Raw genomic sequence first — 24,472 nt, 5'->3', positions numbered from 1 at the left:
TTTGTACGTAATAACCATAAAAGTTTTCTAGGACCTAGCTTTATTGCTGCCTCGAGATTTCTCCCAGACGGTTTGGGACAACTTTGTCATTTCAGCGAGTGTTGCACCATCCTTTGCCAACACATCTGTATTTTTGCTACCTTCTATTCCTTTATTACCGGGAACCCAGTACAGATCCATGATTTAACCTGAGCGAAGTTGTTCCATTGCTTCTTTGCATTCCAGAACCCTTTTTTAATGAAGTACTTTGTGAGATTATTGCCTTAATCGCCGCCCCACTATCAATATATATATTGACGCGACTGCAGCTTAAGCACGCTTCCTCCAGGACTTTTGCTTCCTTCTTCATGGCTATAATTTCCCCTGAAATACGCTGCAGTAATCTGGCAGCCTGAAGGACCTTCTTATTTCTGGATCACCACAGTAAACTGCAGACCCGACTTCTTCCGTTAACTTGGAGCCATCTGTGTATACGTGAATTGTATGTTCTGTAGTTTCGCACACTGGCTCCAACCCTCCGATTCAATTGTGGCCCCAAAACTCTTTCGGAGCTCAGGCACGGGGCCATATATGCCGTTTGCCCGATATTAGATAGCGCTATACTGCTATGGCCATACCGCATGCACTCAAGCTGCCCCGAGGCTTCAAGCGTTATTGCAGTGGCAAACGCGTTATTTTTGGCCATTATGTCGGTAGGCGGGATTTGCAGAATGGCATGCAATGCTGTTGTCGGGATAGTTTTTAGGGCTCCTGTTATGCTAATCATTGATAACCTTCATAACTTCTCTAGTTTTTTGGTATACGCAATTTTTTGTGTGGCTGTCCTCCAAACAAGGACCCCATAGCAAAGTATGGGTTTCACAATTACCATAAATACACAATGAGAGAGTTTGGGTGATAGATCCCACTTATATAATAGCATCCTTTTGCATGCATACAGTATCGCGGAGACATTCTCCGCTCTCTCTTCCGCATGGAGTTTCCACGACCATTTACTGTCTAGGATGATTCCTAGATATTTTGTGCTACATTTTTCTGGTAGGGTTACCCCTCACAGCTTAGGCTTTGTCCAAACAGGGACCTTATATATTAGGCCAGGTCGATTTGTGGGGAGGCAAAAAATCGCCCATTGCTCTATGAAAATCATATTCTAGGGATCAAAATAAGAAACCTTGCCGAAGGAAAACGAATTCTGATGTCCCCTCTTTGGGTCGTAGGGGCAAATTTTGTAAAATCCCACTTTGAAATGCCTATGTTTTTTCTTTGTGGAGTTTATTTTTCTCTTTAGAAATTTATTTAGTCAGAACATATGTAAATGAAAAAATGAATTTAAATTAGTAATTGAAAATAAATTTAAAAAAATTATTAGAAATTAGCGTTTTTACAACCCCCTTTTAAAACCAAGGCATCACTGTGATGCATTTGCATGTCGGAAACATAGTTGTGTGGGTTTTTTATTCAACCGTTTTAAAAAATGAAGGTATCACTGGACACAATTGCAGATCGTAAAATTGCTTGTGTTGTTTTTTTAAGCCACCACAAGGCAAAGCAGGTAGAATTGAAATTGCCCCTACCCAAAAGTTCGACCCAAGGGGGGGGGGGGGGGGGGGACATCAGAATTCGTTTTATAGGTATGGTTCCTTCGGCAAAGTTTCTTACTTTGATCCCTAGAATACGATTTTCACAGAGCAATGAGCGATTTGTAAATCGACCCGCCCAATTATATATCCTAGCAAATAATACTAGATCGCAGATTACAAGAAAATAAATCATTAAATTCTGAACTCCTTTATAATTTCTTAGAAAATCCGATCAGTGCAAAACAAGCCGATTCGAAAAACTTATATGTAAAACTCTGCAAGCTTAACAAGTAAAGGTGTCTAATTTCGGGTGTAACCGAACATTATATACTCAGCGTGAGCTTCAATTGTACATTTCATTTCAGATAAATTACTTTTCTACATAACACGTGGCACCGCCCGTTTAAAAGAAAAATGTCTCCCCATTTCCTCTTACAGTAAAACTTGATAAGTGAAATATCATTGATTCAAAACTATTTTTTGCTAAATCATAGCTTATTATTCTAGTCTACGACCCTTTTAAACTTGTTTTATATAAAAGTTGACGTGGTTTTTAACTGATCCCGTCCATTTTTACTAGAAATATTTTCTGCTATAAGGAAAATATGTGGACTCAATTTTGTTACGATATGTAAATATTTTTTCGCGTTATGGCTCCCGAAACATAGAAAATTGCTTAGTCTTAAAAGAGGCGGTGCGACGCCCATTTTTTTAAATCTGAATTTTTTCCTATTTATTGTTATAAATCCACTTGGGAAATTAAATACCATTGATTAAAGCTCTTTTTGCAAAGATATAGCTCATTTTATTCGTCCGCAACCCTTTTAATTTTTCTTCAAAGCATTCCTGATAGTAAAGGAAAACTCTCTGCCGAATTTTGTTACGATAGGTTTAACGATTTTTGATTTATGATTAATAATATTTGTAAAATTGATTTTATCACAAGTGGGCGGTGCCACGCCCATTTTAAGATTTTTTTCAAATTTTTATCAAGAGTCTCAATATCAGTCCGCACGTAAAATTTCAATATTCTAGGTGTAATATTTACTAAATAATCAGGCTTTTTGTGTTTTCCAAAATGTTATATACATAAAAAGTGGGCGTGGTTATCATCCGATTTCACTCATTTTAAATACCAATCTATTATGGGTCCAGGTAAGATCGTGTATCAAATATGGTGAAGATATCTCAATATTTCTTAAGTTATCTTGTTAACGGACAGACAGACAGACGGACGGACATGTCTCAATCAAATTTTTTTTCGATACTGATGATTTTGATATATGGAAGTCTATATCTATCTCTATTCCTTTATACCTATACAACCAACCGTTATCCAATCAAAGTTTGCAAAGCGCACTGAGTATAAAAATAGCTACAACTTGCAATAATTGCAATGATATTTACACTAACAACAACCTTAACGTATATCGTATGAAACTGTACCATACTCGTAACTTCACAGTACTTTCCTCAACAACGATTATTCAATTACATGGATGAACTATATAAGCACTACTTAACTGTAGTCGGCGTTGGAGAAGCAACAACAGAATTATTAGCTGCAACAGCAGGTGGCAAAGTAACAAAACTTACAACAATCGTAAAATCACAAACGTAATTTGAGTTAGGAACTCTTACATTGGAGAGCATTAGACTTTATTGCATGGGCGTAGATACATTTCGATCAGGTATAGGGTCGTAGTATAGATACATATACGCGCAGCCAAAAAAAAAACAAACATGTGGACGGACAAGGTGAAAGCTGTTTCAATTATAGCATGTAAAATTCGCCGCAGCTTATTTCCAGGGACTGGGTATTGAACCCGCATTCCATTCGAAATCATTAAATGAATTTTAAAAATCGCTTTTAAAAATGTTTTCATAGCAAAAAGGCTGTCTATCGGAAACCGTTCCATCTAGATTTCGATAAGTTTTTATCCTATTGCCAATGATTCAGTTGAAACTATGGATGCTATTATTGTTCCTAAGTCCGTACCATGAACCACTGTTATGGCTTTTGAATTGATAATAAGTCTACCCTTACTCCTTTTCAACAGTAACTTTATTATTGAGATATCTCAATGAAATTTTGTGAGCGGATATATTTTGGTGGCCGATAAAACATTTATCGGAAACGGCTGGATGGAACCGCTATAGCATATATCTCGCATACAACCGATTTTTCAGATAACAGATTTTCTTCATTCTTCGGTTTAAGGTTTAAGAAACTTTTTAAAAAAATGTTGACGTAGTCGTTAGCATCCATATAGTACAAATATAACACACAACTCTGCAAAATTAAAACTGATACTAATGGCTTCCGATGTACGACTGGAAAAAACTTTTAAATTTTCCTATCCGAATTGTGGGCAGTGCCACGCAAATTGTCCAAAATTTTACTAAATTGTTATAAATAAATAAATAAATAAAGTTAATGCGCTCGAAAAGTTTCATCAATTTTTGTAAAATAATTTTTCTATCCGTCTATTTGAAATTTTCAATACCGAGGTACTAGCCGTGGTTATTATGTGATTGCAAACATTTTCAAAACAAATATGTTTTGAGTTCATAAAAGTCCGTGTACCGAATTTTGTGAAGATATCTACATTTTTGCTTGTCGTGTTAACAAAAGAACGGAAGGACAGACGGAAGGCTGGAATGGAAGGCAGTCTTTTTCATCAAAACAGTCCTTATATTGATATTCGTTAGGAAAAGTCGATTTTTGTTCGATTTTACCAAATTTCTATTTTGCGCCATAAAGTCAAACCAAATTTCAAGTTTAACCTTTTTATCGGTGTTTGGTATGAAATTATCGCATATTTTCAATTTTTCGAAGTTTTGATATCATTTTTTTTTATCTCCACACAGTGTTTATATATTACCAAGAACAACATCAATGCTAAATTTTAACAATATAATTTGCAAAATATTAAATTTTTCTTCTTTTAAATGTGGGTCTTTTCACGCCCGATTAGAGCTTACGATTTCTCTAACTTGTTCGAGAAGAGATTTTTCGTGAGTCTCGCCTTCTCGCGAGATTCTCGAATCTCGAATTACTCATAAGGCTCGCGAACTTCTCGACATTCAATTTACTCGATTCATTGGCAGTTTTATATAGAGCTTACGATTTCTTCTGGAGCACAAGCGAAAATTTCTACAAAACCACAACCAAAAAACACCGAAATATGTATGTATATAGAGTACTGCCAATGCAGCGACTGAGTTGAAAGTCGAGAAGCTCGCGAGTATTACGAGTACATCGAGATTCGAGAATCTTTCGAGAATTGAAAGTCGAGAAGCTCGCGAGTATTACGAGTATTTCGAGATTCGAGAATCTCGCGAGAAGTCGTGTTTTCGATGCCTCGTTAAAAAAATAAAATATTGTGAACAAAATTATATTTATAATAAATATGTTTTGAGTTAAATCTCATTGGAAAGTAATATAATAAAAAAAAATAAATCACAAGTAAAAAAACCAAGTGTATAAATACTGTCCATACAGCAATTAAGTTTATGTCGAGAAGCTCGCGAGAATTACGAGTACTTCGAGACACGAGGATCTCGCGAGAAGTCGAGTTATTGATTTCTCGGGTCTCGAAAATCTCGCTTGTGTCCGATTTCTAAGGTTTTACTTAATTTTTTGTTTTTTGTAACAAATTGAATCCACATATCAACTTTTACACTCTATATAGAAGGAAGAATAAAATGCATGCCAACTTTCAACATGATACCTTCAACGGCTTTTGATTTACGGAGCCACGCCCAATTTCCAAAATTTTACCACACTTCCATTTTTCGTCATAAAGTCAACCCACGTATCAAATTTCACAGCTTTATCGGTCTTTGGCCATATTTTATCGCATTTTTCTATTTGTCGAAATTTCAGTGTCGATTTTGTTTTAAAGTGGGCTTAGTCCCACAACTTTGTTCATTTTCCTTAATAGTGTGCATAATATCAAGGGCAGCCTCCAGTTAAATTTCAAAACGATATCTTCAACCGCTTTTGATTTACGGCTTGAAAACTTTCAAGTATCCTTTTTCTAGAGGTGGTTGGTGCCACGCCCATTTTTCAATTTTTTTTAATATATCTCTTTCTCATAAGGTCAACCCACGTGTCAAGAATAAATTTACCGGTGTTTGGTAGCGAATTATAGCATTTTTTCCGTTTATGGAAATTTTCCATATCGAAAAGGTGGGCATTTAAAAATAAACCTACAGCTAATCCTCTCAACATGCGTTTACTGACAAGAAATCATCACTGAAGGCCTCGTCGATATCCAGAAATACCAGCGACGTCTTGCCCCATTTATCAAAACTCCACACCCCATTCGGTGCCTATGATTATGTGCAAGTATTTTAGAGTTTGATAAAAGGCAGATGAAACTTGGCACGTCCCACAACAAGACACTTGTTATTGAACTTGCTGTGGCACTTTTTGTTTTTGCTGATATTGGTTGCACAATCCAAAAGTGGGGCGTGTATGAGAAGTGTAGTTGCAGCGTGCATTAAAAAGTGCAGCACTAAATAAGAGTAGCAATAGTTTTTATTGCTTGGCCAGCTGTGGTGACACAAATACTTTTGGTGTTGTTTCTGTTTGCAATTACAGCTTTGGCAAACATCGAAATGCAAGCGATTTTAGAGTGCAAAGGAGTGTCACAGCCACATGAAATTCAACTTAAATATGCACACTTTGAACACACACACACATACGCACACCATGCTTCCTTAGACAATAATCGTTAAAAAGGATGCAACAAGGATCCAAGTAGTATTACGGCGATCCCTGCAGCCCTTTGAGCTACACTACAAGCCAGCAAAAGCATCAATTGCATTGCCAGCAATCGTACATTTGACAAGCGGAAATTGGCTTGTAACGGAATGCATTTCGTTTGTTAACCCTTTCACTTCATCTTTTTTGTTTTTGGTTCTAAAAATCCAATTTAATCAAATAACTGCCTTATTTGACCTCAATAGTCATAAGCAATCGCAAGTTAAATTTTTTTTTTTTCGAAATAGGTTTTTGAGCATGATGCCATATGGCATCAATTTCCTTAAGGGGAGAAAAAAGTTCCACAGTAAATATTTTTTTACAAGTGTTTATATTTATTCAAAAAATATTTTCTATGTTTACATTTCAGTTTTTACATTAACAAACTTAAAGTAAAATGCAATTATATAAAAATTCAATTTAAAAACATAGGTACATACATAAATAATATATAAAATATGTATATATACATAAAAATAAATAAATTTTTTTGGGAAGTGTTTTTATTTTTTCAAAAAGTATTTTTTAAGTTTACATTTCAGTTTTTACATTAACAAACTTAAAAAAAAATGGAATTATATAAAAATTCAATTTAGAAACATATGTATATACATAAATAATATATAAAATATGTATACATACATACATAAAAAGTAAATAAATAAGAAAAATTCATTCAGAACTAAAAAACATATTATTGAAAAACTGCTACTGGTACTAGATACTTACTTTCCTATTCTATTACTTAACTTAACAACTGTGAAACGTTTTAAAGCAGTTTCGTGTTCCGTTGGGCATGCATAAGTGAACGTTGCATTTTGAACACATAAATCTCGAATATCCTGTACACTCCTTGATTTTACACCTCCGCTTTTCCACGGTATGCTCCGGCCAATGATGAAATCCATCATATCGTAGAGAAAGAGATGGAGCTGTTTCATATTGTTGTCTGGAAGTCGTTGGACTGCTTGTTGCTGATAAAGATGGACTAAATTCATTATCCTCTATAACAGTTGATTTGGGACGCCCGCGCTTTCGTTGATACGTTTGCTGAGCTGATAGCGCCAGGAGACCATCTGCGATGTCATTTCGGAATGCCAAAAGATCCATCCACTCTTTCGATGCGATATGGTTGTTTTCACAGTCCATTTTGTATTCTAACCAGGCATTACAAACCGCAAGGTCAATAAAATGATCAAAAACTTTGAGAGTCCATTTTCTAGAACGAATAGAAATTCGGTATAGCGAGACTAGAAAGTCCATCTTATCTACGCCACCCATGATTTTGTTGTACATAGCAACGATGTTTGGCTGCTGTATCTCAATTTTTTTTTTTTTCTTCACTACAAAATCTTGGAACTTTATTTATACATTCCGTTCCATAAATAGCTGAGGCAAGTGTAACAACTCCTCCATCAAGCCATTTTAAAACAAAAATGTTGTTATTTCGTTCTATTCTGTAGTCACAACCGCCACGGCCTATTTTTTTAAGATCTTTTTCGGAAGAAAGAGGAGCTTTGCACATCCTATTACCCCGAATTGTGCCAGTTGCCCAAATTCCCTGTTGCTGCAAAAATTTGATCAAATTCAGAGTTGTGAAATAATTATCAAAGTAAATTTTAAAATTTTTGTTTTTAGGAATCGTTGATAAATGAATAACTATGTCTGAACAAAAGCCCAGTTTTAAGTCTCCTACAATTGTATTTTTCCCTTGATAAATCTCCAAATCATAGATCACACCTTTTGAGCTACAAAGACAAAAAATTTTTATTCCCCATTTAATGGGTTTCTTTGGCATATATTGTCGAAGCATAGTTTTTCCTTTGAATGGAACCATCATCTCATCAACGCAAACATTTTCATCTTTAGGAATCGCATACAATTTTTTATAGAACACTTCTAATAGGGGGCGAATTCTGTGCAATTTATCATCTGAAGTCTGATCGGGAACAAATTTGAGGTTGTGACGCAGAAAATGAAATCTTACTCTTGACATACTTTCACGAAAACAGGGAATCTCCGTCGTTTTTGACCAATACATCTCTAATCGAGGGTAGCTAATTGTACCAATCATAATTTCGAGCGCTAAAAATTTATAAAACTCTTCTTTTTTTAAATTAACTGATTTCCCATTGTTTAAAAGCAAGACCTGGTTCGTTGTGTCAACCACTTTTTCAACGAAGTCCTCTGTGAAATACTCCAAAAAATATTCTACAGGTGTTTTAGGCATTTTTTTGGGAATATATTCCGTAAAACTTACATCTGGAACATGCCATGTCTCTTTTTTCCAACGGAACACATCAATTTTTTTGAAAGGCCCGTCAGAATCGTGATAATCTACACTTGCTGTACAAGCTTCCAGATTATCTTCTTCAAGATTTCCGACATTTATTTCGTAAGGCCCTGGTCGAGATAACTCTTCTTCTACGAAGCTTTGATTTCCTTCAAGAGCATCAAACAAATCTAATAACAAATCAGGTTCTTCTTCTAAATCAGAGATATCAGACTCATCAAAGTTATTTAGAATTTTTTCTATTTCGGAATCTTTAATTTTTCTTGCCATTTTCGCAAAAGTAATCTTTACCATCAACAGTTCAACTTATAACGACAAATGTTTCTGCCGAACTAAATGCGTCATTCTTGTGCATGCCAATGTTACATTTTTGTGTACCTCTAAACGAAATTGATGCCATATGGCATCAAGTAAAGTTTGAAAAATTTTACAAGGCTACAGAATTTTTTTAAAAAAATATTAATTATGCAAAAAGTTTCCACAATTCCTTAGTTATATTATTGCATTTAATTGCGTCGGAAAATATTTGACGTTTGGAAAAAAAGGGGAATTTCTACAAGGATGTTTCCACGAAAGATTTTAGTGATGTGGTGGGCATCACCGAAAAAAAATTTTTTTTGCTCTAAACTGCTCAAAAAAATAAAACTAAGAAAACTGAATAATCCTAAGGGTTTAATAAAATGAATTTTCAATAAAAATATTTAATATTTGAGTCGGTCTTGGTTCCACAGCGCCTCAAAGTTGACTGTTGCCATATGGCATCAATTTCGCGAAAGGGTTAATGTGAATACTGTACGTGTGTCGCATGTCAAAGTGGTAGTGTTGTTGCCCCACTTCTATGTCAATGGCTAATGTCACATCTCACTGACGGTTCATGCATCAATTGCTAGTTTGCTTGTTTGCTTGCTTGCAATTACTACTTCCCAATTTACCGTTAAGAAGTACCAATGCACAGGGACATTTAAAATTGTATTACATCCACTAGAAGACGTGATTCTACTTTACAGCTTACGCTGAGTGGCGTTGCCACCTGTAATGAAATTTGATACGCGTTTGTTGCTCACTCTGTCGCCACAACTCTCCAAATGAGCAAATCTCCACTACTCGTTACGCGTATCGTTGCTTTCGATTACAAAATGCCGCTAATATCACTCATTTTTACCACGCGTGTGCTTTTATTAGGAACGTGCTTGTATTTATTGTTGTAGTATGCAGTTGTGCGGCTCAAGGCAATGTAAGTTTAGCTACTCAAGTTCAATTTTGTGGTGCAAGTTGTGACTTTTCGTATGAAATGACTTAAAAAGACTTTGGCGGTATTTTACAGCAATTTTACGCTGTTACGAGCGTGACTAATGTTTATGCAATAACAATTTTGGTATATTAAGCAAATTGAGGAGTGTGACTGTACTATAAAAGGAAAGACACTGCTTATTTGACTATATTGCGTGTAGCTAAGAGGGAAGAGTTATGCATTTCAGAAAAACTGAAAGCCTTGGTGTTCGATGAGCTTCACATTAGGGATGCCAATTTTTGGTCGCTGTAACCATGAAGCGTGCGCCACGGCCGGTATAAATTTAAAGTGTTAAAGTAATTACACTAAGTGATTTTCTGTTGCCGCTCAATACTAACTTACATGTGGAGGTGCACACCAAAATTCAACATTTACAAAATTGAAAAAGAAAAAAAAAAATATTATAAAAATTATTTGTCATGCAGATCCCTTATGCTTTTTATAAGATTCAAATGGCTGCCATCAAAAACTGTTTCAAGCTGACCCACTGGCTATTTGGGATCAAAGGCGTTTCCGTTATGTAACATTACTGACTCGAAGTTGATGAAGCAGGGGGTAGTATGCTTGGTTTCATAAGGTCAAATTTAGTGACATCAAAAACTGCCTCAAGCTTACCCACTGGCTAGTTGGGGTCAAAGGCGTTTCCATTATGACATATTACTGACTCGAAGTCGATAAAGCAGGTATGATTGGTTTCATAAGGTCAAATTTACTGACATCAGAAACTGCCTCAAGCTGACCCTGTGGTCAGTTGGGATCAAAGGCGCTTCATTATGATACATTACTGACTCGAAGTCGATAAAGCAGGGCGTGGTATGCTTGGTTTCATAAGGTCAAATTTACAGACATCAAGAATTGCCTTAAGCTGACGCTGTGGTCAGTTGGGACCAAAGGCGTTTCCATTGTGTGACATTACTGACTAGCTGTGCGAAGTTGTTACACTATTCCGTGTTTTTTCACATGCTGGGGCTTTATTTATTGTTGGGACGCCAGCTGGCAAAGAAAAAAAATTGCCAACATGTTAGGAAATGAAATTTTTATGTCAAATACAGTTGGGAAACTGCCGTTTTCACTTCTTGGTTAAATTTATTTGACTTTTTGCTGTCAAACCGGACGACAAACACATTTGATGTTGTATGGCAGGTCATTTTCATGGATAAAGTCAAGTTTGTGGTCAAATTTGGATAGTGAAAGCCAATCATTAGTTACAGTTTCAATATTTCGTGTTATTATACACCCTGTGGCAGTATGTCAATATTTTTAAATGGCATGCCAGTTGACAAACGAAAATATATTGTCAATAGGGCTGATTACATTCAACACGGCGTCTAGAGTTCATAACCACAATAAAGCAAAGCTTGACGACAACCGTGGCCAAGCATTGGCGGCAGCCACTAATATAAATTACAGCAAATAGTAGCGAAAAATTTATTAAAAAATATTAATTATGTTTAAAAAACACCCAAAAGAATGATTTTAGTTTTTATTATCTGTTATTTACTTCTATTTTAGTTTTTATTAATAAAATAAAAAGGACGCCACTCACTGTCGCTTCCCAAAAATAGAATTAGGTTTAATCTGGCTACAACAGCTGTCGTGATTGATTGCCGTGCTGCTCTGTCGCGCTGAAAATAGCGACGCTCATACGAACAAGTGCAAAAATAATATGACAGATGTGGCGGCTACATCGCCGTCGTGAATGTAGTCAGACCTAATGGGTTGCAAATGAAGTTTTAATGTCATATATGTCGTACTGTTGGCAATTGTCGTGCTTACTTTTTAACCAGAATTGCTACATTGTAATCAGAACGAAGGGCAAACTCATCTGAAGTTGTATTGGAGGTGGCTTTCATTGATATGGACAAGGTAAGGTTGAACTGGCCAGTCAATAAGACCTCACATAAATTGAATGTGTCCATAGTGTTACCAGCATTTATTTGATCTCCAAACGGTAGAAGCCCAATCAGTTTCCAAGACTTATTTTATATCATGTTAGTAAATACTAGAAGTTTTCTAGCCTAATTGCTGCCTCAAGACCTAGAAACTCTGCCGCCCCTAATAACTGTAGCCTTGAACGGGAGAGAACAGGAAATGAACACAGAACGTGCTCAACCGTTTCTTCCTGCATCTCGGACTTTCTACACTTGCTCTTACAGGCGAGGCCTAACTTATAAACATGTTATGGCAGTAGGCAGTGTCAATATATATGTGACCCGGCCTATGAAAAGGTGGCTTATGGCTCAAAAAGAAATTGTAAGAAACAGCTGTTAAAGATAAACAATGCATTTCTTCAAGACGTTTGTGCTCTTCTTTTTTTTTTTAGTCATAAGCCACCTTTTCATAGGCCGGGTAACATATATTGACGCGACCGTTTGAGTTTCGGTCGCTCCCCAGAATTTCTGCCACTTTCTTCGCGGTTATATTTTTCGACTGAAAGACCCTGCAGTAATCTGGTAGCCTGTAGGATCTACATATTTTTGGATCGACACAGTAAAAAGAAGACCCGACCCCTTCCGTTAATTTTGAACCATCGGCATACAGGTGTATAATACTCTTTCACAGCTCAGGCACGGGATCACACAAACTTGGGTGTTTTTTTTTTCAAAATTTGGAATCGCGTTAATTTTTTGAAGAGTTTCAAAACTCTAGAGGAACGCATTAATTTAAAACAAAAGTTAACCCTCAGTTTTATGCTTGCTATGGAAAGCTTACTCGGTGGGATGACAAAGGGTCAAGTGTTCATTTGACGTTATGGCCACCAAAAATGGTCATAAGGTCAATTAACTTTGTAACCTTACTTTATTTGACTTTATGGCCATTTGAAAAGCAGCAAAAATATCGTTACAGCAATTTCTGATTAGCAGAAAAGCAGGAACCTTCTGCAGGATTGATAGGACATTTACTAGAATTCCTTCTTCTTATTTTAAAGTGTTAGAACTTCACGCTGGGCAGTTTTAAATCTAATTTGTTACTTAAACTGAGACCGGAATGTAGGACAAGAAGTGCCACTCCGAAAAATTTTAAGCCAAAATTCGCCCGATTTTTATTAAAATTTTTCTAAACTTTTAGTTGAATGAATATTTCTTATTTGGGAAAGAACTCATTGGGCGAGCTTTTTATCCGATTTTTCCAAAGAATACGTTATTTTACTATTAACCACGATTTTGGTCTTGGGAAATTCTAGCGCTGGTATGGGTCTAAGGAAATTTGTGCGCCTGTTGATCATATTTTAAGGTTGATTACGTTTAATGCATAGATACATCAAGGTTGGTTTCATTCATGACAATGTGCGACTTGTGTATATTGAAGGAACGGACATGACGCTGACCTAGCACCTTCGAGCCTCGTTGATCTTTTATAATTATTTAGATAAATGATGTAAACCGAGCAACGGTTTGCCGCATCAAATGGTTTTAATACCTACAAAAAAAATTTTGCATTTTTCTATACATATTTTTCAATTCTTGTACAAATTTCCTATGGGAAATTGTATCTCGTATGTTATGACATTTATGGTCCTCCATATAATTTTCAATGTATCACCAACTAATGAACCATATGCAACCAAAGTTATAACTCCTAATAAATTTTCACACACAGTTCTTCTATTCAATTATATTTCATTTACTCACACACTTTATTTACTACATTTTTTTTATTAAAACGTACCACAAATGCTTTTGTATACTCGTATTTACATCGAAAACCAGCGTTTGCCGGAGCGCGCCTGGTAAGCGTTGTTCACGTAACTTCTGCACAGACAATGCGATTATTGTTGCTACAGCTTTTTAAACAATATTTCACTTTTGCTTTCATTTCATTGTGGTTTACTTTTCAAGTTTCACTTCACGCTTGTTTCGTCTCTACATTTCTGGTGTTGCTTTTTTTTCTTTTTGGTTATAACCGATCGTTGGCTGTTGCGCACGCGCTCTTTCAAGTCGTATACGTCCGCGCCGGTTCACGGTTGTTTTAGATTTGTTGGCTTGCTTGGCTTGTTGATTCGAGGTTGTTGCCACTTTTTTGGTGCTCGTGGACTTTTTTCACGGCTCACTCAATTTTTGTTATTATTTTTATACTCAGCGTGCTTTGCACACAGAGTATATTAACATTGATTGGATAACGGTTGATTGTACAGGTATAAAGGAATCGAGATAAATATAGACTTCCATATATCAAAATCATTAGTATCGAAAAAAAGTTGATTGAGCCATGCCCGTCTGTCCGTCTGTTCGTTAACACGATAACTTGAGGAAATTTTGAGGTATCTTGATGAAATTCGGTACGTAGGTCCCTGGGCACTCATCTCAGATCGCTATTTAAAATGGCCGAGATCGGACTAAAATCACGCCCACTTTTTCGATACCGAAAATTTCGAAGAACGGAAAAAGTGCGATAATTCATTACCAAAGACGGATAAAGCGCTGAAATTTGGTAGGTGGGTTGAACTTATGACGCAGAATATAAAATTAATTTTGGACAATGGGCGTGGCACCTCCCACTTTTAAAAGAAGATAATTTAAAAGTTTTGCAAGCTGTAATTTGGCAGTCGTTGAAGATATCATGATCAAATTTGGCAGGCACGTTATTCCTATTACTATATGTGTGCTAAATAAAAATTAGCAAAATCGGTTGACGAATACTACAACTTTAAAAAAAAAAATGTTTTAAAAGTCAAGTTTTAACAAAAAATTTAATATCTTTACAGTATATAAGTAAATTATGTCAACATTCAACTCCAGTTATGATATGGTGCAACAAAATACAAAAATAAAAGAAAATTTCAAAATAGGCGTCTAGAATAGAATAGAATTTGTCTAGAATACTTTAAATGCCATAGGTCGAACAAAAATTTACCAATACTTGTGAAATTTTGTAGGGGCATAGATTCTATGACGATAACTGTTTTCTGTGAAAATGGGCAAATGGGAAATCGGTTGAAGTCGCGCCCAGTTTTTATACACAGTCGACGGCCTGTCCTTCCGCTCGGCTTTTAACATGACAACTTGAGCAAAAATCGATATATCTTTACTAAACTTAGTTCACGTACTTATCAGAACTCACTTTATCTTGGTATAAAAAATGGCCGCAATCCGACTATGACCACACCCACTTTTTCGATATCGAAAATTACGAAAAATTAAAAAAATGCTATAATTCTATAACAAATATTAAAAAAGGGATGAAACACGGTAATTGGATTGGTTTATTGACGCAAAAAATATAACTTTAGAAAAAACTTTGTTAAATGGGTGTGACTCCTACCATATTAAGTAGAAGAAAATGAAAAAGTTTTGCAGGGCGAAATCAAAAGTCGTTGGAATCTTGGCAGGAATACTGTTCGTGGTATTACATATATAAATAAACTAGCGGTATCCGACAGATGATGTTCTGGGTCACCCTGGCCCACATTTTGTTCGATATCTCGAAAACGAAACGCCTTCACATAAACAACTACAACACCCCCTTTAAAAACCCTCATTAATACCTTTAATTTGATACCCATATCGTACAAATACATTATAGAGTCACCCCTGGTTAACCCTTATAGCGATATCTCGAAAAGGCGTCCACCTATAGAACTAAGGCTCACTCCCTTTTAAAATACTCTTTAATACCTTCCATTTGATACCCATGTCATACAAATATATTCCAGGTTTTCCGTAGGTTCATTTTACTACAAAGTGATTTTCCCTTATTTTGTCTCCAAAGCTCTCAGCTGAGTATGTAATATTCGTTACACCCGAACTTAGCCTTCCTTACTTGTTTTGTTTTCGTTTTGTTGACTATTTTGTTTGCTGTAATTGGGTAATCATTTCCCCATTGCATGTATCTACTCATGCTCAATGAAATTGAAAGTGAGTGTCAAATCAATTGCAGAACTTAACTTTTGAGTGTTTTTGTTTTGAGCAAAATTTCAGAGAGATGAGCAAATGGCAAGTAAGTAAAGTAAGAGCATTTGAGACCTTGAAATCAGTGTTGCCGTTGGGCCGACTTTAATCGCAATTTGACCCTTTCTGAAAGCCAATCCCCCGAACACGGACTTTTTTAAAATATGCAATATTTGAACCTTTTTGACCCCTTTTCCCTTTCAAAACTATGATGCATTATTTTTAAGTTTTTAAGTAAAGCTTTTGTAATACTCCTTCTCATTACTTAACTATTGCATCGGCAACACTTAAGGAATCCAAATTATCACTCTCGTCATCACTGTAACTGCAACCCTGTAAAATTTGATCACTTTGACATACGGCGTTAGTATAGAAAATATTGATTTACTTTCGCCTTTCGAAATCGTTTGCTAAGCATTTCGCATAGATAGGTGTGTTTAAGTATTCTTTTAATTAACTTACTTACTTACTTAATTGGCGCTTAACCGTCTAAACGGTTATGGCCGTCCAACAAGGCGCGCCAGTCGCTCCTTCGCTCCGCCAACCGGCGCCAATTGGTCACACCAAGGGAGTTTAAATCGTTTTCCACCTGGTCCTTCCAACGGAGTGGGGGCCGCCCTCTACCTCTGCTTCCATAGGCGGGTTCCGATAGAAACACTTTCTTGGCCGGAGCATCATCTTTCATTCGCATAACATGGCCAAGCCAGCGCAGCCGCTGCGTTTTAATTCGCTGGACTATGTTGATATCTGCGTATAGCTCGTACAGCTCATCATTAAATCTTCTTCGGTACTCGCCATCGCCAACGCGTAGAGGTCCATAAATCTTTCGAAGAACTTTTCTCTCGAACACTCCCAAAGCCGCTTCATCTGCTGTTGTCATGGTCCATGCTTCTGCCCCATATAGCAGGACGGGTACGATAAGTGACTTGTAGAGTATGATTTTCGTTCGCCGAGAGAGGACTTTACTTTTCAATTGCCTACCTAGTCCAAAGTAGCATTTATTGGCAAGATTGATTCTTCGCTGGATTTCAGTGCTGATGTTGTTGCTAGTGTTGATGCTGGTTCCCAAATAAACGAAGTCTTTTACTATTTCGAAATTATGGCTGCCAACAGTAGCGTGGTTGCCAAGGCGCATATGCGCTGACTCTTTGCTCGATGACAGCAGGTACTTAACTAATCAATATAATAAACGAATTTGGACTTAACCCTTATTATTACTTTCAGGTACGTTATAAACAGAAAGCGTACAGAGAACTTGGATTCCTCTTCGGACGTAGCCGCGGGCACTTGTTCAGAATGGAATGATTCAGATGTGGAACCATGTTCATCTTCAAATAAACCAAAAGAAAAAGAGCGAACATTTTTAAAGGAGTGGGAATCTACGTTTAGTTGGCTCAAATTGCATGCAGACACGAGGCGGCCGATTTGTATGGTATGCAATCAGCTCCTCATGAATCAAAAAAATCAATTAAAATGCCACGAGAAAACAAAAAAGCATGTAAGAAACATAAAGGATATATGTATGTGAAGCTCAGAAAATGGAAATGAAAAAATGTTTAGCCAGTGAATAATAGATGATAGCATTAGTTTTACCAAAAATATGTTACTAAATGCATTCTTACTGAACTTCTTGTATGTATTTCTATTTTATCGAATAAAAAAAGATAAACTGCCCTTCCTTGACAAAATATGAGTTAAAGGATATGCGATAACATTGCAAATGAAAAAAAACTAGAGGCCCCTTTTTTCAGTAGGCCCCTTTTCTGTACGGCTTTTTAAAAATTTTCAGCGCCAACACTGCTTGAAATAGCACAGGGTCCGTGTGTTACGATTCGTATCGAAATCACGTTTTCACTCAAATATTAAATCAAATTTTGTAAATGTCATTATTAATCACACCGAAGGTTCTGGGGTGAAGTCCCGGATAGAGCAGTATCACAAATTTAGAAAGAATTGGTTACCATTAGATACAAGTTTTTTAAGCGGGCGCCTATCTGCAATTGTTTAGCTAACACTGTGAGTGTATTTCTGCCATGAACAGCTTCTCACTGAAAATGCATCTGATATGCAGCTTCCGTTCGGAGTCGGCATGAAACATATGTAGGTCCCTGCCACCAATAAGTATGGAATATTTGTTAATGTTTTTTTAAGTACACAGATATTTTTTTTACGACGTGGACGAAGCAAATGCCAGTATTACGGTACTATTGGACATCCACGTCTATGGCACTATGCTAGCATTTATCATGTACCCAAACATGATAAATGTAAATAGGTAAATGAAATCCTGAACAAACAGTTTCTACCTGGAGACCTGGATATCCTTACAGACAACTGAATCTTGCGAACTCGCTTCTCAGTAATATAAGGGCACATCTCCTTAACCACTATAAAAAAACACACGCACGGTTAAGTCTCATAGTCCAATACCCGAAAATCGGGGACAGGAAAGCTTCAGCCAGTAATCACAACCGTCCTTATAAAGGGTTCAATAAAACCATTTTTTAAACATTGAGTGAGATCAGCCAATTTAGCTCCTCTTGGTTTTCTCTGGTTCTTTTGGGTAAGATGTTTTGGGAATGATCTTCCGGTATTATTTTCATAAGCGTGATTTCGAAAAAAAAAAATGCTGGTGTTTCAGTCTTGCTGTGATGTAGGTATTATTAAAGTGACCATTTCAAATTGCAACATTAAGAATTTATATATCAGTAAAGTATCTCACTAAGCAAACACATAATATATCCAAAAAATATTTTAACGGAACTTCGATTTTGCATTATTGCTAACTACAAAATCAATAAACCGAAAATTGCAAAATAAGAAAACAATAACATGATTTGCGAAACATCAACCAAAACAGGCGAGTCAAATTTACGTAATACATTTATTATGGCAACTGAATAGTATCGCGGATGATGATGTTAATGGGATCAAACACAAACTACTAAAATGTCAAGCGCAGTCATTGTGCCATATACATAATTAAATATAAATTTAGTTATTGACACTATTAATACTACGACACAATTAAAACGAATTGAGAAATAAACGAAAGTGAAGAAATGAAGAAAACTATTTTGTAATATAAAAACGAGTTGGATGAAGGTGTTATACCACATCTGGATGCATTACATTATATATTTAAAGATTTCGCATGCATAAAAAAATCCTTTCCAAGCACATTGCTGGAGTTTCGATGTGCAAACATACAGTTTTTTTCTAGATAACTTAGTTTATTAGAGCTCACCCAGGGATGGAGTTAAACCGCAACAAAAGCAACTTTACCACAAACAAATAGTTTGGTGCTATTTGAGAAGAGCTGCATCTGCTTCTTATCGGTATTAACCGATACCGGCTTAATATCGTTAGCAAAATTATCGTCGAAATTATCGGTTTATTGGCAGCTTTTTATCTTCGAGCTATCGGCTCCTTATTGGTTTATTATTGGCTTCTTATCAACAGGCTACAGATGTGTCATATATTTTATATTGAAGTTTTATCGGTATCTGTTTCATATAAACAGATAAGCAGCAGATAACAAGATTGTATTTCTCCGATAACAAATCGATAGCAAACCGATAACCTTTTGATAAAAAATTATAACTTTTCGGAAAAAATCTACAAATTTTCGTCGACGAATCGATAATACGCCGATGACGAATCAACAACAAATCGATAACTTTCCGTTGAAATATCCTCAACTTTTCTATCGCCCATAAGAAATTGATATATCGTCCATGAAAAAAGATAACACGCATTTATTCCGCCTGTTACAAACGATAATATATCCATAACAAAACGTTACCACTCCTATAACAAAATGTTAACACACCTGCCGGTTTCGGTTCTAACTTCGGTTTTGAGTTCTAATATTTTTTTCTCAGAATTCGATTAAAGAATGTCCCATATATATTTCTTTTTCATAAACCCCCTAGCTAAAGTCGAAATGTTTTGAACTTAACAAATATCTGAAAAAGTCGTTTTGCAAAAGTTTTATCGAATAGAAAGTCAGAAGAAAGGTTAAGTTATTTTATTTTATAAGATCTGGCACATAATTGGATTCTCCCATTTGGGTTTCAAATATTATCTGATGAATATGAGCGCATTCAGTCGATGTATGAACTTCATTGGCTAGTAACTTAAACCTAACATAACTATAAAAATTTACACTACTTCTTTTATTAAATGCTTTAGCTTATTATTCTGATAATTTCGATAAACTAAATTGGAGAAACCTTGCACAATCTAAGAACTATTCTAGACAGTACGTTGTCATGGAAGCTCAAAGTGGAGGAGAGAGTGAAGAAGACCTCGACGGTTAGGTTAGGTTAGGTTGAACTGGCCGGTGCATGAGGACCTCACATAGACTGAATTAGTCCACGGTTTTACCAGAAGTTTGTTTTAACGACCAAACTTAAAAACCCTATCAAAAACCAGGACCTTTGTTATAAAATAACTCCGTCCTCTTGGCAAACACTAGAAGCTTCCTAGGACTTAATCCACTTGCTGCTTCTAGATCTGACAGCTGTATCACTACTAATAGCTGGAGTCTTAGCCTGGCAAGTGCAGTACACGAGCACAGAACGTGCTCGATCGTTTCCTCCTCCAACACGCACTTCCTACATCTGATATCACTGACCAAGTCTAATTTAAAGCATGTGACGCCAGAAGGCAGTGTCCAGCCAGAATACCATTCATGACTCTACAGTCCTCTCTTTTTAATGATAGAAGCAACTTTGTTAGTCTAAGGTTGTAAGACCTACACATAATCTTCGACATTTTACAGCCCCGCGCTTGAACCCACGCCTTTTCTGCTTGGTTAACATGTGTACCTCTCGCCTTCTCTAAATCTCACCCAGTCTAATTGGGACGTCTACAGAGCAAGCTTCAAGGGATGCGCCCCTTTTAGCTAGTTCATCCGCTTTTTCATTCCCATCTATTCCCATATGTCCTGGGACCCAATATAGATGTATGCTTCTCCCTGTCCCAATTCTCTCCAAGGACTGCTTACACTCTAACACGAATTTATATGCTGTGCTATGCGAGATTATTGCCTTAATTGCTGCTTGACTGTCAATATAAAAGTTAACACGGTTGCAGCTTAAGCTATTCTTTACCAGGGTTTCTACCGCTTTGGTTATTGCTACTATTTCCGCTTGAAAAACGCTACAGTAATCTGGGAGCCTGTAGGATCTATTTAATCACAGTATATCGCAGACCCTACTCCTTCTACTACTCTGGAACCATCTGTGTACACATGTATCGCTTCGTCCGCCATTTCAGCACCCTTGCGCCAACCGTACACCTCTATTGCGGCCTTAAGATCACCCCGAAGGTACTTTGGAAGAAAAATAATGCTGGAGTGTACGTGTTGTTTATTGCTCTCTCTATATTATTGGATTTTTACAGCGATTTTAGAGCCTATCCTATACTATGGAATCCTTGTTGGGTTGACAGCCACACAAAAATGAACCTAATTCACGGGTTTGCATGCGCTATCAATACTTAGCATTACGGGAGCCCTGAAAACAACCCCGATGATTGCACTGTATGCCATTCTGCGCATTCCACCTCTAGACTTGGTGGCAAAGAGGATAGCCACGTGTGCAACGTCGGTTAAGATCATACAACCTGCGAGATCACTTTAGCGTTTTTCAGGTGGAAGTAGTAACCGTCACCAAAGTAGTAGTGACACTGGATGAAAATAACTTCAACTGCAGCTGTGTCAGATTATATATTGACATCCAAGCAGCAATTAAGGTAATAATCTCGCCAAACACAGCATCTAAAAGTGTGTTAGAGTGTAAGCAATCCCTGGAAAGCTAAAAATGGTGCATCCCTAGAAGCTTTCTCTGTAGATGTGCTAATTAGATAGGATGAAATTAAGAGAAGGCGAGAGGTGCACATGATCGAGCAAGCAAAAAGGCGTGGAGTCAAGCACAGGGCTGCAGAGTGTCGAAGATCATGCGTGGCTCTTACAACCTTATACTATCAAAGTTACTCCTATCATTAAAAAGAGAGGACTGTAGACATATGATGTGTAATTTGGTTGGTCGCTTCTTACTCATTGTATTAAGTACTTAATATTTGGGAACTCGCATATCACACATTCTATTTGTACACATAGTTCGCATGTTTTAATGTTTGCATGCGTACTTCTATATTGAAGGCCAAAAAGGCCATAACACTTTGGCTCTGGAAGCAGCAAAAATAGTAAAAAATATAATAAAGTCACATTAACTAGCGGCAAACGATGTATTTTAGTCAACTTTCTCCATGTTTAATGATGTTAATTGTAGCGTTGAGCAAAAACCTCATACGGGTAATCATGTATTAGTAGCGATTTCGAAGTCAACTATATGATGTCTGCTAATATGAAAGGGGAAACACGTGCTTCTAAGATATAATATTCCATAAAATCGCTACATCGCCTTTGTTCTTCCTCCCACTACGTTCAAAATTTATCACATAAATAAGTATCTTATTTGCTTTTTTATTTGCTAAAAGAAAAAGTACAATTTGTAACATATAATTTTTTGATTTTCGGGCTTTTAAAGCTTTGGGGATCAGCTAAAGTAAGCTAAACTTCAGGTACAACATCCTGTTTTGCGTCACGGCGTGTAAGATGTTTGCATTCTTTAAATCTCAGCAATAGAACGTGAGTCACGTTAAACGTCTACTCTTATCAATTTTACCTAAAATTTGGGACCTACATGTTTTATACCGACTCCGAACGGCCTCTACAAGGCAGATAAGTTTTCACTGAGAATCTTTTCATGGCAGAAATACACTCGGAGTGTTTGCCAAATCACTGCCGAGGGTCGGTCCCGCCTAGAAAAACTTTTTTCTAATAGAACAAATTTTTTTTCCAAATTTTCGATGTTACTTTGCCTGGGGCGTGAACCCAGGATCTTCGATGTGATAGACGAAGCTCACTAACATCAGACCACGACGCACATAGGTAGATTTTAGACATTTAGGCGGCCATAATTGAATTTCTGAAAGTTACAAAAAGCACTCCCATAGCTTAAGAATAGACAGGGGACAATAATTCTAGCCCTTCCCATCCATTGCATATCTGGCGTTAGCTGTCAAGTAATCGGAATTTAGCTATTTCTAAAACGCATGTTATAGTTTTTTTTAACCTATGTGAAATCGCATTTTTTAACGTGAATATTTTAAGTTTTAAGCCAATTGAATTGAGTAATTCTGATGGGTTCTGATATTTCAGGTAAACACTAACATTGCTAATTGTGTTTGTGATTTTTAAAAGTTATAAATTGATAAAGAACCTATTTTATTTAGGATGTTAAAAAATTTTTTTATTTTTGGTGTTCAAAACCAGTTTTGTTATGTTTCCAAGTCCGTCCAAGTGAAAATTGATTTTGAACATGGTACTTGGCACAATTAGCTTGCCAACTGCATTAAATTTGGCTGCAGATACTTGCAGATAGGGGGTTAGATAGAGGGTTTGATACAACCCTTGTTGATATACAACAAGAAAAATAGCCTTACTGCGCAGGTATTTTTTAGTGTTACACAGCGTAATATCTATTTTTTTTAATATAACCGCTTAATTACACAAATTATTATACTTTTTCATTTATTAAACAGTTTTAAGAAGATATAGGCAATAAACACTTGAAAATCTACCTATGTGCGGCGGCCGCGAACGGTCTATTAATTAAAAGAAACAAGTAAGGGAGGCTAAGTTCGGGTGTAACCGAACATTACATACTCAGCTGAGAGCTTTGGAGACAAAATAAGGGAAAATCATCATATAGGAAAATGAACCTAGGGTAACCCTGGAATGTGTATTATGTGTATGACATAGGTATCAAATGGAAGGTATTAAAGATTATTTTAAAAGGGAGTGGCCATAGTTTTATAGGTGGATGACATTTCGAGATATCGCCATAAAGGTGGACCAGGGGTGACTCTAGAATGCGTTTGTACGATATGGAGATCAAATGAAAGGTGTTAATGATTATTTAAAAGGGAGTGGGTCTTAGTTCTATATGTGTACGCCTTTTCGAGATATCGCCATAAAGGTGGACCAGGGGTGACTCTAGAATGTGTTTGTACGATATGGGTTTCAAATGAAAGGTGTTGGTGAGTATTTTAAAATGGAGTGGGCCATAGTTTTACAGGTAGACGCCTTTTCGAGATGTCGCCATAAAGGTGGACCAGGGGTGACTCTAGAATGTGTTTGTACGATATGGGTTTCAAATGAAAGGTGTTAATGAGTATTTTAAAATAGGTGGACGCCTTTTCGAGATATCGCCATAAAGGTGAACCAGGGGTGACTCTAGAATGTGTTTGTACGATATGGGTTTCAAATGAAAGGTGTTAATGGGTATTTTAAAAGGGAGGGGGCCTTATTTCTTCAGGTGGACGTCTTTTCGAGATATCGTCATAAAGCTGGACCAGGGGTGACTCTAGAATGTGTTTGTACGATATGGGTATCAAATTAAAGGAATAAGTGTTTTTTAAATGGGAGTGGTGGTAGTTGCACATGTGAAGGCGTTTTCGAGATATCGACCGAAATGTGGACCAGGGTCACCCAGAACATCATCTGTCGGTTACCGCTAATTTATTTATATATGTAATACGACGAACAGTATTCCTGCCAAGATTCCAAGGGTTTTT

The 24,472-nt window shown here is 36.6% G+C and overlaps 1 protein-coding gene across 2 annotated transcripts in view; it reads right to left on the bottom strand.

Moving 5' to 3' along the window:
* The window catches only part of LOC137252203 (uncharacterized), a 33,491-nt gene extending 19,598 nt beyond the window's left edge, over positions 1–13,893 (bottom strand). For both annotated transcript variants that reach the window (XM_067787595.1, XM_067787596.1), the window contains exon 1: positions 13,605–13,893. The gene's annotated coding sequence lies outside the window, so the exon portion shown is untranslated. The remainder of the gene's footprint in view (positions 1–13,604) is intronic.
* Between the last annotated feature and the right edge of the window lie 10,579 nt (positions 13,894–24,472).

The sequence above is a fragment of the Eurosta solidaginis genome, chromosome 5, assembly GCF_040869045.1.
Source record: "Eurosta solidaginis isolate ZX-2024a chromosome 5, ASM4086904v1, whole genome shotgun sequence".
NCBI classification, from domain to species: domain Eukaryota; kingdom Metazoa; phylum Arthropoda; class Insecta; order Diptera; family Tephritidae; genus Eurosta; species Eurosta solidaginis.
This window is presented reverse-complemented; position numbering and strand designations above follow the sequence as displayed.